Source organism: Nelumbo lutea, chromosome 1 (assembly GCF_056320005.1).
Source record: "Nelumbo lutea isolate HS-2025 chromosome 1, American lotus-T2T, whole genome shotgun sequence".
Lineage (NCBI taxonomy): Eukaryota > Viridiplantae > Streptophyta > Magnoliopsida > Proteales > Nelumbonaceae > Nelumbo > Nelumbo lutea.
The window spans coordinates 102,520,463-102,537,087 of NC_142684.1; positions in this window are offsets into that span (position 1 = coordinate 102,520,463).

Below are 16,625 nucleotides of genomic sequence, written 5' to 3' on the forward strand. Positions count from 1 at the left end.
AATTTTTACGTGAAAAACCCCAAAATCGGGGAAAAACCATGGGACTTATGGTCCATAAAAGTCTTCCACTAATTCAGAAATTAATTAGTACAATAGTCTTCTCTAGTTGCAACTAGAAGCTTACAAACATTAAAGAAATAATCCTTGGCTCACAAGAACAGCATTAACATCACCAAATGCAAGGTGGATACAACACAAACAGAGGTTTAGATCTCACCAAGTTGCGGTAAGTCTGAACTGAGAAGTAGAGAAAGGAAGAATCACCAAATCTGAACTGGAGTGGGATTCTTAATTCCAGCATTTAATATCATCAAGAACGGGCATGAAACACCTCCGAGCTTGGCCTTGAATGGAGCAGAAAAATCAACTCTTCTCTTCTTCACAAACTCAAAAAACCTAAAAACCCTCGATTATGTGTTTTCTTCTCTCTTGTTTCTTACAGTTCGGGTGGTTAAGAAACATGATGCTCAAAAACAGGAAGGTGGGAGCCTTTAGCTTCCGTTTTGAGAGCGAATAAAGGTGAAGTGGGCCCCTCATATGGGCTGGACCCACACCCAACAGGATGATCGGTTGAGGGAGTGACAAGGACCACCGTGAGAGAAGAAAAAAGGATAACTGTCAACATTCTAACACCCAATAAAGCACGTTACCCAGATATGGTGCAACCACATGATAACCATGCATGTTTAGCCAATTCAGTTATTGGGTAATTCCATGAGAAACACAGCTGTGGAAAGCCATGGATGAGAAGCATAAGAGGCCCTCGTCCTTTCTCTGCTATGTTCATCAATATTCCATTGGTTTGGACCCTTCGCTGCCTAATTAGGACGTCGCTCAAAATGGGAGACCCTTGAACCTTCAGTAGTTTTTATAGGTGTTGTTAATTTGTCGATCCCAAAGTCTGGGTTGGATGTTTTATTTATTAATAATTTTGTAAACTTGTTTCTACTTTCAAGGAAACTTCATTCATTTTGTTTCAGTCAGCGGTCAGCCCAATTGATGGATCTAGCTAGTTAATGGCATGATTTTACCACATTTCTGCTGTATTTTGAATTAAGAAAAAAGGTCATTCATTATTCAGTTCAACGTTGGTCTCAATTCTCAGCTAATCTGGGTAGCGTGCTTTATTGGGTGTTAGAATGTTGACAGTCATCCTTTTTTCTTTTCTCATCGTGGTCTTCTCACTCCCTCAACTCTCAAGAAACCGTTTGACGTAAAAGTTTAAGCTGTTAGAAACGTAGTCTTTCAAATAAGTTTTTATTCTTTAATTAACAAGTCTCCTTTCACACCAAATTAACAAGCACAGCTCCATCCATATCTTATATTGAAATTTAATTATAAGTACATGTGAATGTGATAATTGGGATTTATTAAGAAAATTCGAGGAAGAAGCTTTATGACTTTTTAATTAAGAGGTCCCCATATATAAGTCCAATATAATTATTATTTTTAGGTTATGTATAATTTATTCAATCACAATTAAGTTGTATTTTAGTGAGAGTGGCCAATTTCTTATGCTTTAAATGAATTTGTATTATTTTTTTGTATCTTGATGCTATTTTTATTTTCAGTGGAACTTAAGTTGGTTTTGAATTAGTAGAAACTAGTTATAAACTAATAATTGTTAGATAATTTTATATTAATCTTAAATGAATTTTAATTGGATATTAGTTTTGAATTTATCTTATTATTTTTATTAATAAATTTATTTTTATTATATTATAAAAATATTTATATCAATAATATTAATTATTGACTATTTTATTTCATTTAAGTAATTTACTAAATTATTTTTGCTATTGTTAATTAATTTTTATTATTTTCAAATGGAATATAAATGTATCACAATATTTATGATGTTTTATTCAATATTTTCAAACCATCAATGATTTGGATGGTTGAACCATTCAAATTGTGACTCGACCCTCTTTATAATTCTAGGTTTCTAAAACACACTATTTTATCAAAAACTATTGATTTGGTTAAAACCTGTTTGACCTTGGCAGTTGAATGTAGGGATGGCAACGGGGCGGGTTTGGGAAGGGTTATATAAATTCTAGATCCTACTGGTCTCCCTAAATCTCTCAACCTGTACCCTCCCCAGAACTCGTAGCAAGTTGGATTTTGATAATACAAACCCTCCCTGCACATGAAAATGCAAAACCTTCCCCAACCCTACACTCCCAGAATTCAAGGGTAGGTAGGTGTCGAAACAAATTTTGTGTGTAAAGTTGGAGCACAAAGAAAAATGAAGACAAATTCAAAGATTTATTTATTTATTTATTTTTTGTAAAAAAATGTAAGTGGGATACAAACTCTTTTTCTTCTTTTTTTAGCGAAGAATGCTTTCTAATTCTCTTGTCATGGATACAACCCGAACTTGTTATGGATGTGACCCAAAAACGCTTGATGACTTGTAGTTGTAGAAGAAACTTGCAATGATCAATTGTATGCGAACAAAACTTTTGTTCACAACCAATTGTTGATTTGAACGCGAGCGGTTAAAGGAACTATCTTTGTAATTTGATAAAAGACTTTCTTTTTCTTTTGATTTTAGCAACTTGCTAGAAAGCTTATGGGTTGTACAGAAGACTCAACGGTAATGACAACTTGAGGGCTTCAGATCAAAGGGTGTAGAAATCTGGGGTCTTTAAAGATTTAATATTTGTAAGTGGGATACAAATTCTTTTTTTTTCCTTCTTTTTTTTAGCAAATATCACCTTTTGATTCTCTTGTCATGTACACAATCCGAACTTGTCACGGACACGACCCAAAAAGGCTTGACAACTTGTAGTTGTACAAGGAACTTGCAATGATCAATTGTATGTGAACAAAGTTTTTGTTCACAATCAACTGTTGATTTGAACATGAGCGGTTGAAGGAACTATCTTTGTAATTTGATCAAAAATTTTATTTTCCTTTTGATTTTAGCAACTTGTTAGAAAGCTTATTATGGTTTACAATAGAAGACTCAATGGTAATGGCAACTCGAGGACTTAAAACCTTTTTGTGATATCAAAGGGTGCAAAATTCCAGGGTCTTCAAAGATTTAATATTTTTTTTTTTTGTAAAAAATTGTAAGTGGGATATGAACTCTTTTTTTTTCTTCTTTTCTTTTTTAGTGAATAACACCCTTTGATTCTCTTGTCACGGACACAACTCGAACTTGTCACACACGACCCAAAAAGGCTTGATGACTTGTAATTGTAGTAGGAACTTGTAATGATCAATTGTATGTGAACAAAGCTTTTATTAAGACTTTTTTTTTTTCATTTGCTTTCAGCAACTTGCTAGAAAGCTTATGGGTTACAACAGAATACTCAATGGTAATGGCAACTTGAGGACTTAAACCTTTTTTCTAAAATTTCATATCAAAGGGTGCGGAAATTTGGGGTCTTGAATGATCAACATCACACAACCTTATTCTCCCTTTAACCTGCAAGAGGATAGAGTTGACATGGCCAGTTGAAAAGGAGAGCCGAAGGAGAGAGGAGTTCTATCTTTGATCATTGAATGACTTTAGTTTCAGCAGTTTTGAGATCTGCAACCATAGTTTTGGTGCAACTGTTCCTTCCGTTTTCTTGTCAAAAGAAAGGAAGACAAAGGAGCTTTTTCTTCTTCCTCTATCTATTTATAGTGGGGTCCACGTTATGTGAACTCGTCGGTTCACGGAATCAATGAGAGACGACCATGTTGGCATATATATTTAAAAGTTATTAATGTTAACCGAAAAAATTTGGTCGAACCAGACATAAAAGGATAAAATATATTTAAAAATTTATAAACATTTAATCACATGGGCTTTTCGGTCTTCCTCCCATTTTTTACTCTCCCCTACCAAGCCCTAACCTAGAAGCATCCATCAGCACGGTGTCCGTGAACGTGAAAGCCACCGATGGACAACATCAAGGGCTACAGCTTTGTTTGCCGCTAGATAGCGCGTACTATCTCCGTCATCGTCATCTCTGTCAACTACTGTCTCTCACCGGAACATTGGTACCTGACACTGTACGACGACGGATTCAACACTTTCGTGTTCCTCAACGCAAGAAATTGTGAGGAACACGAGAGTGTTGTTTGTAAATGCTTGTAAAGCTGGCGGCACTGAACCCCTTTTTTTTTGTTGTTTGTAAATGCTTCTAATGGGTTTCATTGGTTAATTCAATGAGAAATTGTACTTGTACATTTAGTTGGAAAATCAAAATTTTTCTTAAAAAAAAAAAAACCCCAGTTTTGAACTTGTCCCACATTAGATAATTATAATGTTTGTTTTCAGTATTTTAATAGGAGCTGATTTACACTCCTTAGAATTAGTAGAGGAGAGTATGGGGATTCGATACCGCACAACGCGCGTGCATGCATGTGCGTGTGTGTGTGTGGCGCAATGAGGCACACTTTGCGAGCACCCACGTGGCTTGCGATAGGTGGCTCTAATTTTGGTGCGTTGATGACCATTGGTGACCGTTGATACGGTCACGATTCGATCGGGTGTGATCAAGAGGCACAATTCAAAGTTAACAGTCACCAATTGTTAACAACTTTTTAAACAGTCACAATGGTTGAAATTGTGACTGTTCAAAGTGCATTCTCTGAACCAACACCTACTTTTTCCTCATACCTCTTCACAAATTATTTAAGGAGCATGAATCAGACTCTAAAACACACAATTTCGAAATTCACTATCTCTCTCTCTCTCAGTCCAGTCTGCTATTCTCACAGAAGGTTTCTTTGGAGACTCTTCAACTTTGCTGGTTGCAGATTCTCACCCTAGGCTCTGTTGTATCCTGGGAATGAATTTGCCTGTAACCCAACAGCAAACTCAATAAAATTGAGTGGGGGCAAATAACGTTCTAAAGACAGTGTCTTCAAACGCGCCTCATTGTATCCTGGGAATGAATTTGCCTGTAACCCAACAGCAAACTCAATAAAATTGAGTGGGGGCAAATAACGTTCTAAAGACAGTGTCTTCAAACGCGCCTCAGAGCTTCTCCTCCTAAGTTATAGTGACCCCATCTTCCCCAACAATTTATCTCACTTCTAAAAAGAGAACTGATGGTGCACGATTTGACGACTCTCATGTGGCAAGTGACTCGGATGCCAAATTGAAAGTTTCCTCTATCGGTAGCTGAGCTAAGGTTGGCCGAACTAAGTCTGACCGAGATATATAATTCTGTAAGAGAGAGAGCTAGAGTGCCTAGGTTGCTTCAACTCGAGGTAGCAGTCTGATGCTTAAGTTAGCGAAGAGTTCTTAGAGATGCTTAGGAGATTAGAGAGTGTGAGAGCTTAATTGTGCGTACCTCTTGAGGTGGAAATGAGGCCTTTATATAGGTGTGAGTGGTGAGAGACCTCCTGTAACGGGTCTCAGACTCTAGCAGAGTTGTTTCCGTTAAGTTGGGAGAGAGTAATGATGTTGGTAATGTAATTTGCACAGAGGGCTAAGGTCCGTACGATTAACTTTGATGCACTTGATGCGGGTAGGTCGGCCTAATGGTTGACTCATTAATATTCTGAAGAACTCGAATTGGCAACGGATCTATGTGACAAGTTAGCGAACACGTCTTGTAGGTCGCCAATAGTACCTTCCTTCGCTTGGTAGGTTCCTGAGATAGGTCGCTCTTAGATCGAAGGTCCTTTAGGTTGGCCCTGGTGAGGTGCTACCAACCGACTTGCCAAGGTGATCGGCTTACTCAGTGTCGAGGTGTCACTTGGAAGCCACGTGTCACGTATAACCTGTCCACCGAATGACAAATTTGAATTTAAGATTTTCTCCTTTTTTATATGAGACCATTGCACCAAAATTTGAAGGTTAAGCCCATTTCTCATTGGACCCACTAGTGCCTTTTTGGGCTAATGGTCCAAATACATTGGGTCCCACCTGAAATCTTTCTTTTTAATGGGCCCAACAGCTTCTTTTGATTTTATATTGGGTCTTATTTACTTTACTTGTTGGGCCAAAAAACAATTAGATACCAACAGGTGGATTGGGTTTAGAACATGTAATTTCCTATTATTTCTTGTCATATATAAGCAATAAATTAGTAAAACAATGCAAATAAACAACAAAATTTCTAATTATTTGATTAAGGCAGGCAAAAAATATACATAAACTATCAATTATCTTTCATGTAAGTTTAAAATATTATTAAATTTAATATCAAGTACATAAAATTTATATGCTTTCCAACAATATGCAGGTCGGGGAGGGTCGAGTTTATCCTAATATTGTACCATACCCGTACCCATGTAGGTTGTAGAATCCCAAAACCCACCCTTACCCCAAAAACCACTCTTCAAGCAAAAGACCTACCCTCTTAGGAAGGGTGGGGGTGGGTACCCATTAGGTAGGGTAGAAATTGCCATCCCTACCATTGACCATTTTTACCCAGCCATTGCATCATGAGGTACAAATTACAATATTATACACTGTATTGAAAACTTCTAGAAGACTTAACTTTGTGTTCAGTTGTTTAATTGGGGTGATTTTTTATTTTGAGTAACTTTTCACAACCTTTACAACCCTGTTATACAAAAAGCCTCAAATTTCAATATATATATATATATATATATATATATATATATATATAAAGAGAGAGAGAGAGAGAAAACGCGTAATAGTTTCACTTGTCCACATAATTGAATTGCTGACTTGTTACCTAGAGGTAAAAGCTATTCAACCTCTAAGCAGTTTTTGAAACATTGATTTTATTTGTTGAGTGAAGTAAATAACATTTATTCCAAAAAGGAAATTACTTAATTAATTAATTTAAAACTTAACTATCTTGTAAACATAAGTAGATTATTCAAGTTAATAATATAATCAACAATTACTATAAATTATCATTGAATATCTTCATTTCAATATAGTTAATTTTTATTAATAATTATAATTTAATATGAATATATCTAATGCATCTAAAATTATAAATTGAAATGGATATAGATATAGATAAAGTTAATGAATTTAATTTAATGGAGTAATGAAGGGAAAAGAGAATTAATGGCATGATTTATTGAAGGAGATAACTAATGGCATAATTAATGATGAGATATAATTAAAGGAGTTAATGAGAAAAAGGAGAGAGAGAGTTAATGGATAGTGAATGAGGAGAGATAAAAGTCTTAAAAATAATTGGCCTCAAATAATAAGATCAGACACAAGACCACTTGATCTGAGGCTCTGTTATCTTAAATCATTTAACCTAAGAACTTGCACTGTTAAGTGAGGTCCTTGATAGGTTTTTATTCTGTAACAAAGTCATTTCACTAATCTAATCGTTTGATTCTATTTGGGGTTTTACTATGGTGTGAAAATTTAATGATAAGTTCCCAAAAGAAAAATTAATGACAAAGGAAAACCTCTGCCTATAAATACAAGGGATCCGAGGCCAAAGTGGGGGACGATGTGGTCATAAAATGGGAAGCATCAACTTTGCATGCCAATTTAAGTTCAATCAGAAAACAAAAAGCATGCCAATTTAAGTTCAATCAAAAAACAAAAACATGCCAATTTAAGAGGGTGGGAGTGTGGGGGATCTACCTAACCATACACTGCATCTATACATTGGGAACATATTTATTTGTACTTCATGCTATCTTTCATGGTGAGATATTCCCAATGTGTGGCTAGTGTCTTGTGAGTAGGATATGGTCATTAGATTGGAACTTGTGTTGTGTTATTCATAATCTATGCCAACCTATATGAGAAAAACATTTTTTCCCAGACACTTTGTTTTTGTGATGCTTGTGGAGAACTATACCTACTTTTCTAGGTTTTATAAAAAAAAATACTAATTGTGTATCTATCAAAAAACTACTAATTAAGGTAAATTTGTTTGATTTTTCTAATATTTGAAGGCACCAAGGATAAAAGTTTCTTCTCCCTTGGTGGGCAAATGAGCTATACAACAAGGTACTCTTCTCCTAACCCCTCAACCCCCCTAATCTTGGTGAAGGCAACACTCAACCCCAAGTCTCCACTACGACCAATTAGAAACTTTACTAGAAAGTTAGTTGGCACTTTCATTAAAGAGCTTGGAAGCCAATTAGTGACTATGCGCTCCAATTTGTTGTGTTAAAAATGATTAAACCTAGTGGCCTTATTAATAACAATTACACAATTTGGAAAGATCTTCATATTTTAGAATGGAAGTGATGTTGTTTAATCTAGAGGACAAGATTAGTAATGGGAACTTGATGGAGACAACTACCTGAGGGAGTACCAATGAATACAGAGAACCACTAGAGATCCCAAAGTAAGATTTCGAGGACATGGAGCCCAATGGCAAAGCTAGCGATGTGGGAATCAAAAAGGAGGTTTAAGTAGAACATGGAGTAAGTAGTTTTGATCCTATGTGTTTTGATGACAACAAATTCATTGAGAATACTAATGATGTGTTAAATATGTAGCTAATCCAAGTAAGCTTCCCTAAACTACATTTGTTACAAGCATCTTGGTAAAGAAAAAAGTAGAAGCATTTCTTGATTCAACTGAATGAACTAAATATCATCAACACCATTACCACTCTCTTCAAAGTTGAAGATTGCTCAAAGGAACTCAAAGAATGAATGAACTACAAAGGCTAAGAAAGTTTTAGAGCAACTCAAGAAGATTTTTGCTACAACAATTCATCAAGGAGGAAAGAAGCATTAAGCCTTGGTCTAAGTGTCATATCATTTAGGTTATTGATGTAATCATTTGCTTGACATGCACAACACAAGATGCTCAGCAAGACTAAATTCAGTGAAATCAACCTTAGAGACCAATGGCTAGAATGGTTTTAGTTCATAGGATTTTCTAGACTTAAAATAATATTTGAAATGTTAAAAATCATTTTTGAAAGCTAGGGGAAGGATCCCAAAAAATTTGGATTAATTTTTCCAAGGTTTCTAAGCATTAGATTGTAAGTAGTCAATTACCCTTAACAGCCAAGGCCACTGCCAAGTAGTAGTTGACTGCCCTTTATAGACGAGCCATGAAATGTCATCACACTATGCTGTAGTTGACTAACAAAAAAATGCATAGTTGACTATCTCTAACATGCCAGGTTTGAAAACACATATCAATTGATTGATTGATTGGAGCAACCAATCGACTAAAAAGCAAAAAGATTCCTCTCTCCATCTTACAAGTGACTACTATTTAATTGTAGTTAACTACTTTGTCAGATTTCTTCACCATTTGAAGGCATAATGGCTAGTTCTATTTTTTGTATGTCTTCTATCTTGTTAAGGACATTTTGAATCACTTTTGTAAATGGTAAAAGTCCTCTAATAGCTAAAATATAGTCACTTGCTCTCCATCTTCTATAAATAAGAGATTTTGGTTTGAATTAGAAAAAGAAGCAAGAAAACAACCTATGCATATATTGTATATACTATATAGTTGTTTTGTGAGAGCAATTTTTGCAACTTTTTTTTTTTCTTTTTGAAGAGATTTTTGAGCTTTAATAGTTAAAAGTATGAGAGTAGCTAAGAAACATTTTATTTGTATGGTCTCACCAAACTATTGTAAATCTATTAACTAAGCTGAGCATTTGAGTTTGTTTATTTCTTGCATTTGAATAGTTTGAGTTGTATCTTGATATATCTACCTATTAAGAGGCTTTAGAAGTAATGTATTTGTGCTACATTGTAATATCATTTGTGTGTAGGAGGTGTTCTAGGGTTGAGCACCATTAGAAGTTTTATTGGGATTTGTAAGGGCAATCAAGGTTTGATAGAGACCTTAAGGATCTACTAGTTTAAATTTGGTAGCACCCATGAAGTTCTAATTAGTGAGGGTAGCATTAGTAAGTCTATCCAAGGTTGTAAAAGCCTTAAAAAACCTATGGTTGTAAAGGCTTTGTTGATGCCAAGAAGTCTAGTTGTTTGAGTTAGTGAAAGTCTTTGCAAGGGTATTTGAGGTAAAGGACATGGATAAGGTTTTCGGGACCTCTATATAAATCATGTGTATACTTTCTCTTTGCTTTTCTTGCTTTTTATTTTCTATTTTACTTTCATGCTTCTATAGTTACTTAGATTCTAACTATTACTGGCATCTTGCTAAATGCCTAAACTTGAATATATGGTTATCTTGTAGTTTTTGTTCTTTACTTTTACTTGTTTCTTTTCAACTATAAGATATAGAGATCTTGGTGCAGTTACAGAAATACTAACATCTATAACATTCTACTAACTACATTAGCATTTACTTTTAGTAGCTATTGTGCCTCATTGCTCACTAACATTTCTTAATTGCACCTACTCTTTACTTTCAGTAGTTATTGAGCTGTACTATTTATTAACATTCACAAACTCCTAACTTCTAATTAGTAATTGTTTTACATTTACATTATTGAAATTATTTGTTTCCACTGTTTTTATTTATTATTTAACAACATTAATATGTAATTCAGTTCATTTACAAGTAGTTATTTATTTTTTCTTGAGATGCTTAAACTTATAGCTACTACATTAATTTACTTGGCTGCATTTAATTTCAAACTTGAACATACACTTGCAGCTACTACACTTATATTGGTTGTTTATTTACTTTCCAGTTGCAATTTACTTTGAGTAGTTATTTAGATTAATTGTTTATTCTTTTAGTTAACTACTTTTATATTCTCAAAGCCTTTATTCTGCTCCAACATGTTCTATTTATCAAAAAAATTTAGATTCAGTTTTTGGGAGAGGTTTTTAACCAATTCACCCTCCTCTTGGAGTATTGGGTAGAGCCACAAATCCCAACAAGCAGTGTGAGGTGAGGTGCGTCAAAGTGAGGTGAGTTGAGGTGCCTATAAGGTGTGAGTGGTAAGAGTGTCTAGAGGGAAGGAATGAGTGAGGGACTGACCAATTTATAGGAAAGGGGCCCTATTTTGGAAGGAACACATCATCCACATGTAGTCGATGGCTCGACCCACGTATCATGCTTGTAGCTAATATGTTATATTCACTTGATTATCCATGGACCCACTCTAAGTGTGTGGGCATTGACAAACTGACCAACATGGCTAGGTGTGGCATCCAACATGCATTCACATGGATGTCCACACTAAAGATATTTAAATATCAATATGATACATCCCAATGTGGGGCATATCGTTTCAGTAAATCACACGTATCAAACCAATATGGGTGTATATCAGTTCATATCACATTGTATCGGCTATTACACACTGATATTCTATTAAAAAAATTAGGAAAATTTCTCGATTAGTACCCTGTACTTTGTGTCTAATGCCACTTTGGTCCCCGAACTTTAAAATGCGACAATTCAGTATTCAAACTTTCGAAACATGACAATTTAATACCTATCATTAATCAGCAGTTGACCTTTCGTTAAGTGACATTTGAAAAGGACATAGATACCCTTCGAGTGTTATTTAATTTTCTTTATCAACCATCTAAATGTTGACAAAAAATTAACAGTCTCAAATCCTTGCCTCTTCCATTCAAGAAAGTTGGGGTTATGTTTGAGTTGGCATTCTGGTGACCCCAACTTTCTTTAATAGAAGAGGCAAGGATTTGAGACTATTAATTTTTTTTTTTGTCAATGTTTGGATAGTTGATACTAGACACAAAGTAGAGGGTACTGGGAATTTTCCCAAAAATTTAATTGATACTTATAGAGTGATTTGAAGTTTTGAATCCAGATCACCAAATGCCTAACGCTGAATCTCTTAAAATAACTTCAAACCACTAAACCATCTCATGTCTTGTGACATTTAATTAGATAAAATAAATTTTATTCACTTTTGTGTTTGTATGCAATCCAAACAAATAATACATTTTTATGTTTAACAACTACAAATAAAAATTAAAAGAAATAATATTTAAAATTAGCAGTTTATAAATAAATGGAATAAAAATATATCAATTCCACATTTACATCAAAAGATGATTTTAATCTGAAGAAATTTATTCAAATAAAATATTAAAAATAGAATAATTATCTTAGTACTTAAAATTTATAAATTTCCGCATGATAATATTACAACTTTTATGTATTTTTATAATTATTAATATATGATATTAAATTGAATCTATAAAATCCACTCATTTATATTTATATGAAAAATGATTTTTAATTTCAAAAAGATTTATAGAAATAAAATATTAATAATTAAGTAATTATTTTAGTAATTAAAAATTGTGAATTTGCAAATGATGTATATTTTGGAAACTTTAATAGATTTGATATATTTTAAGTTAAAATTATATATTTTTATAAATTATTAAATGATAATTTAAGTTGTATATTTGAGAATATAATATTTGGTTAACTTTTTGTTAATGTTAGAAAATAAAAATACTAAAATATAAAATAATTGATATAATAATTAGGATAAATATAATAGGTCCATATGTTTTGTGTCTTGGACTCTAGATTAATGCATTGTATGATATTAATGCATCTCGCTATGTTAACTGTAATATGCTTTTTAATGTACATCATAATTAATATATACATATATTATATTTATACATTATTTATGGCTATATTATTAATGTATTTATAAAATTTATACGTGTTTCCCTAGTATATCCAAGCATTTCTATATATTTACATCCATATCTATGCATTTCTAAAACGTATCCGTATCCATATCTACATCCAAATTGTCCGATATGATATTTGATATTGATACTTTAACCCTTGATTTCTATTAAAAGAGTTTGTATCCCATTTTTGAAAGTGGTGGTCTAGTTTGTTTTTTAGGCATTTGTTTGGCATCGATGTCATTGTTCTAGAAAACGGTGACACATCAGCGCCATGTTGGAAAAAATTGTTCAACATGATGTGCCTGTTTGTTTGGAACCATTTTTCCATAAAAAATGGTGCTCCAAGCCATGCCTTGGAAATTGGGAAGGCGTGGCTTGGAGCAATGCCGAATTTGGCGTTTCCTAGAGCTGTAGCTTGTTGCTACCAATAGGGACATGATGTGGCATTGGATAATAGGTATTAGTGCTAAAAACATTTCCTGGAGCATTGGTACCAAACAGAAAACGTTGCTGTAACGTCCTACCTGGCAGCAACGTTTCCAAACAAAAAAAGACAGTTTTCTCAGAAAAAAATTGCTTTTAACCCACACATTAGCAGCACCATTTTCTGAAAAAATGGTGTTGTATCTACAACATCTATGCCAAACATATACTAGAGTTCAAGAAAGAATATGTGGAATGAAGAAATTAGAACAGTTTTTTTTTTTCAATAAAGAAAGGGAAACATAGGCTCTCCCCAACCTAATGATGCAACTTGGCATCCAAGAACGACTGATAAAGAATCCAAGATGTTGGGTTGATCAATACAAATTGTTGTTTTTAGTTTAAATGTCTAACTTAATATTTCAACTTAAACGCTAATGATCATTGCCATATATGTAGAGTTTTTGTTGTCAGTCCACCCCCATAAACTTTTATTGGTTTGTAAGGTTGGAAGAGTGATAAATGGGAGAATGAATCAAAATTAAGGGGGTGGTGAATCATTGGTAGAGGTATTAATAAATAAAACCAATAAAAATTTCTAAAGTAGACTGAACCATAAATTTCTCTATACTTTTTTAGTTAAATAAGTGACTCTCGTATGTGATGCAACAAACCATATTCCTCACCAATATTGATTAGCCCAAAGCGTTTCAGGTAAAAACAGTTCAAATACCAAATTCAATCTTGATCTTCTTCACGCTGAATATGATATTATTTTTCTTTCACATCTTGCATTTGTCCAGAGTATATTTGCTCTTCCCTTATTATTTTATTCTCCCTTTTGATAATGGATAGCAACCAGCTTTCCACTAGAAATAAACTTAGGGATTAAAAAAGTATTTGCCTTTAGGAGGTGGTGGATTCTACTTATCCACTCTTTTTTCTTTTGATAGAGGCCAAGCTTAGGTGGCATTACGTAGTGTGTAAATATCATTGACGGGACCACTTTGGTCTTGTTCGTGGTAACTGGTAAAATAGGGTGTTCTACTATGTGTGGACAGTCCCTGTTCACAAAATAGCATGAATAGGGTTGAACCACACCCCAATTTATCGTTCACAGTATTTTTCTCATGAATGGTCCACACTATGGTGTGGACAGTTTGTGGGAAGGTTTTAGTGTAACGCACCTACATTATATTGGTCCAATTACTCTCATCTTATTTAATTTTTTAATAATTTTTAAATTTTAAATTTTTAATATTTTATCAATAAAATAATAATTTTTAATGTTAATTCTAGCACAACTCTGATGGTTCTCCTTCTCAACTCTTTTTTCATTATTTAAATATTAATTTTTAATATTTTTATCAATAATCAATATTTAAAATATTATTTTTTATTTTTTAATATTTAAAATAATACTTTTTAATTATTTAGAAAATGCAATTATTGTCAACATATTGATGCATTTTTTCAATTTATTTACCATATAAAATGCAAAAATTAAACATTTATGTTCAACTGTGTAAATCTCCCATAAAATGTATATATATGAGATACATGGAATCAAAAAGTGTAGTGTGGACTAGTCCACACCATAGCTACAGAACGCCACCATGGGTGTGAATTGGTTTTTCTACACAATCTATCCATAGCTTAGAACAATTGTTGACTGTGGTGTGGTGTGGATTAATACCTATTATAGGGTGTGGTGTGGACCAGTCCACACCCACCAATTTCTCGTCCACATTACAAAACACCCCCTTAATTAGTAATCGAGTCACAAAAATTTATATTATATGCACACACACATATATATATATATATATATTAAAACAATGAGGTCAAGAAATTTTCTCATTTTGTTCTTTTATTCCATGTCATTTTTGAAACAACTAATGGGATGTGATGTAGCGCGATTTGGGCACTCCTAGCTGACTGCTGACTAGCTCCATATTGGCAACGAACGACACCTGAGAAGATGAAAGGAAAGATTCCTGGGGATTTACCCGGTGGGAATACTCCGATGCTTAAGTTAGTACTGTGTATGGGAAGTAAAGGGAAAAACAAAGGCTAAGAGTGGAGGTCGCGCTTTTTTCCTATACTCGAGAGATTGGAGGTCTCAAGAAGCCATTTATCCTCTGCCCTGAGGGCTTTTATAGGGGAGCTCTTTGTGAGATCGGGCATAACCGCCACTGGGCCCCCTGCCATAGCCATTACCTACCAGGGCTGCGCAGGTGGCCGTTGTGACATACTCCTTACCCAGGCAAGTGACACGTCCCCAAAGTGACAGGCATGCCTCTGCTTACTGAGAGACGTGGGCACAGACTGTCGAAAGGACAGGGACTGCGTCATCAGTAAGGGATATGGCACAGTCTGATTGGTATGGCCTGTCAGATAGAAGCTTCCTGTGGAATGCTCGTGCTGCCCACTCGCGAGCTACTTTGCAGCGAGCTCGGAATACTCCAGGAGTACCCTTAGTATAATTAGTTCTCGGGATGATTTGTCTGCTAGGGAGCTCGGGCGAGCTGGTTTTCTTAGCTTGCGAGCTGAAGTTGCCTCAGAATATCCCTTTGGGGGGTAGCTCGGGGAACCCGGAGCTCGCGTCGTGGCGAGCTCCTCCTTTTGTGCGATATGATGTGGCGAGCTGCTTTATGGGCCCGTTACTTAGCTGTACTAGACCGCAATGCTGAGCTGTCACTTACGTCAGGTCAGTGTCCACGTGTTGCCATTTCATAGATTGGCTCAAATCATCCTTCATCAATTGCCCCCCACTCCTCAGGCTAAGAGTATCGCCTTAGCGTGGGGAGTTTATGAAGCGTGATGGACTGATTTGACCGAAATTCGAACTTGATTGACTACCCCCATTAAATGCATTTGCGGGAATCAAGAGATCTTCTAACTTCCCTGACTTTTCGGATTCCGAAAACATGTTGAGGTGGCCTTTAATTCCAAACATCATGCGGTTGCGACTACTTAATTGTGGAAGATGTGTCGCTAATCGCCTTCGGTTTTCAGAAGGCGTGCGGTCAGGATGTCTATGGACCGTTGGATCTGCTTTGATCCAGGCCGTCAGTTTGAAAGGACGGGGCCTCGGGCCCTATCTTCTTCCATGCCATCTTTTGGATTCTGAGGTCGCGTACTTCGCCTAGCCTACTCGAGTTCCTCAGTCTGCTCCGTTCTGTCTACTCTGGTGAGTCCCAATCGCCGTCAGCCATGTCTGGGTACCCACGCCATACCTATCACAGGGGCGATAGCTAGGATGATGACACTCCCTCGAGCTCGAGAGGAGCCTGGGAACATATCCCGGAGGCTCGGGAAGCCTCTGGCAACATGGCGTCTACTTCTAGGGGGAGGGGGCCTGATACCTTTGGCCCTTCCTTAATGACAGCGAAGAGACTCAGGTCTCTGTTCTGCTACTTTTGCCTCCCTGGGGACCTGGTTTACAGTCTCCTTACTGGCAACTTCCCCTGGGAGCATGGTCCCAATGACATAGTGATCTTTCAAGAATAGCTCGAGGCTGGCTTGCGTCTCCCCCTGCACCCCTTGATAGTTGAAGTGCTGAATCATTTCAACGTCACTATTGACCAACTTCATCCCAACACTGTTTGGAACATGGTTGGGACTATATCCTTGTGTCACAAGTACTGCCTTCCTTTGGACCTTGATATTTTTGCCTCTATCCTTTGTATAAAGAATGTTGCTCCTGGGGTTCCTCC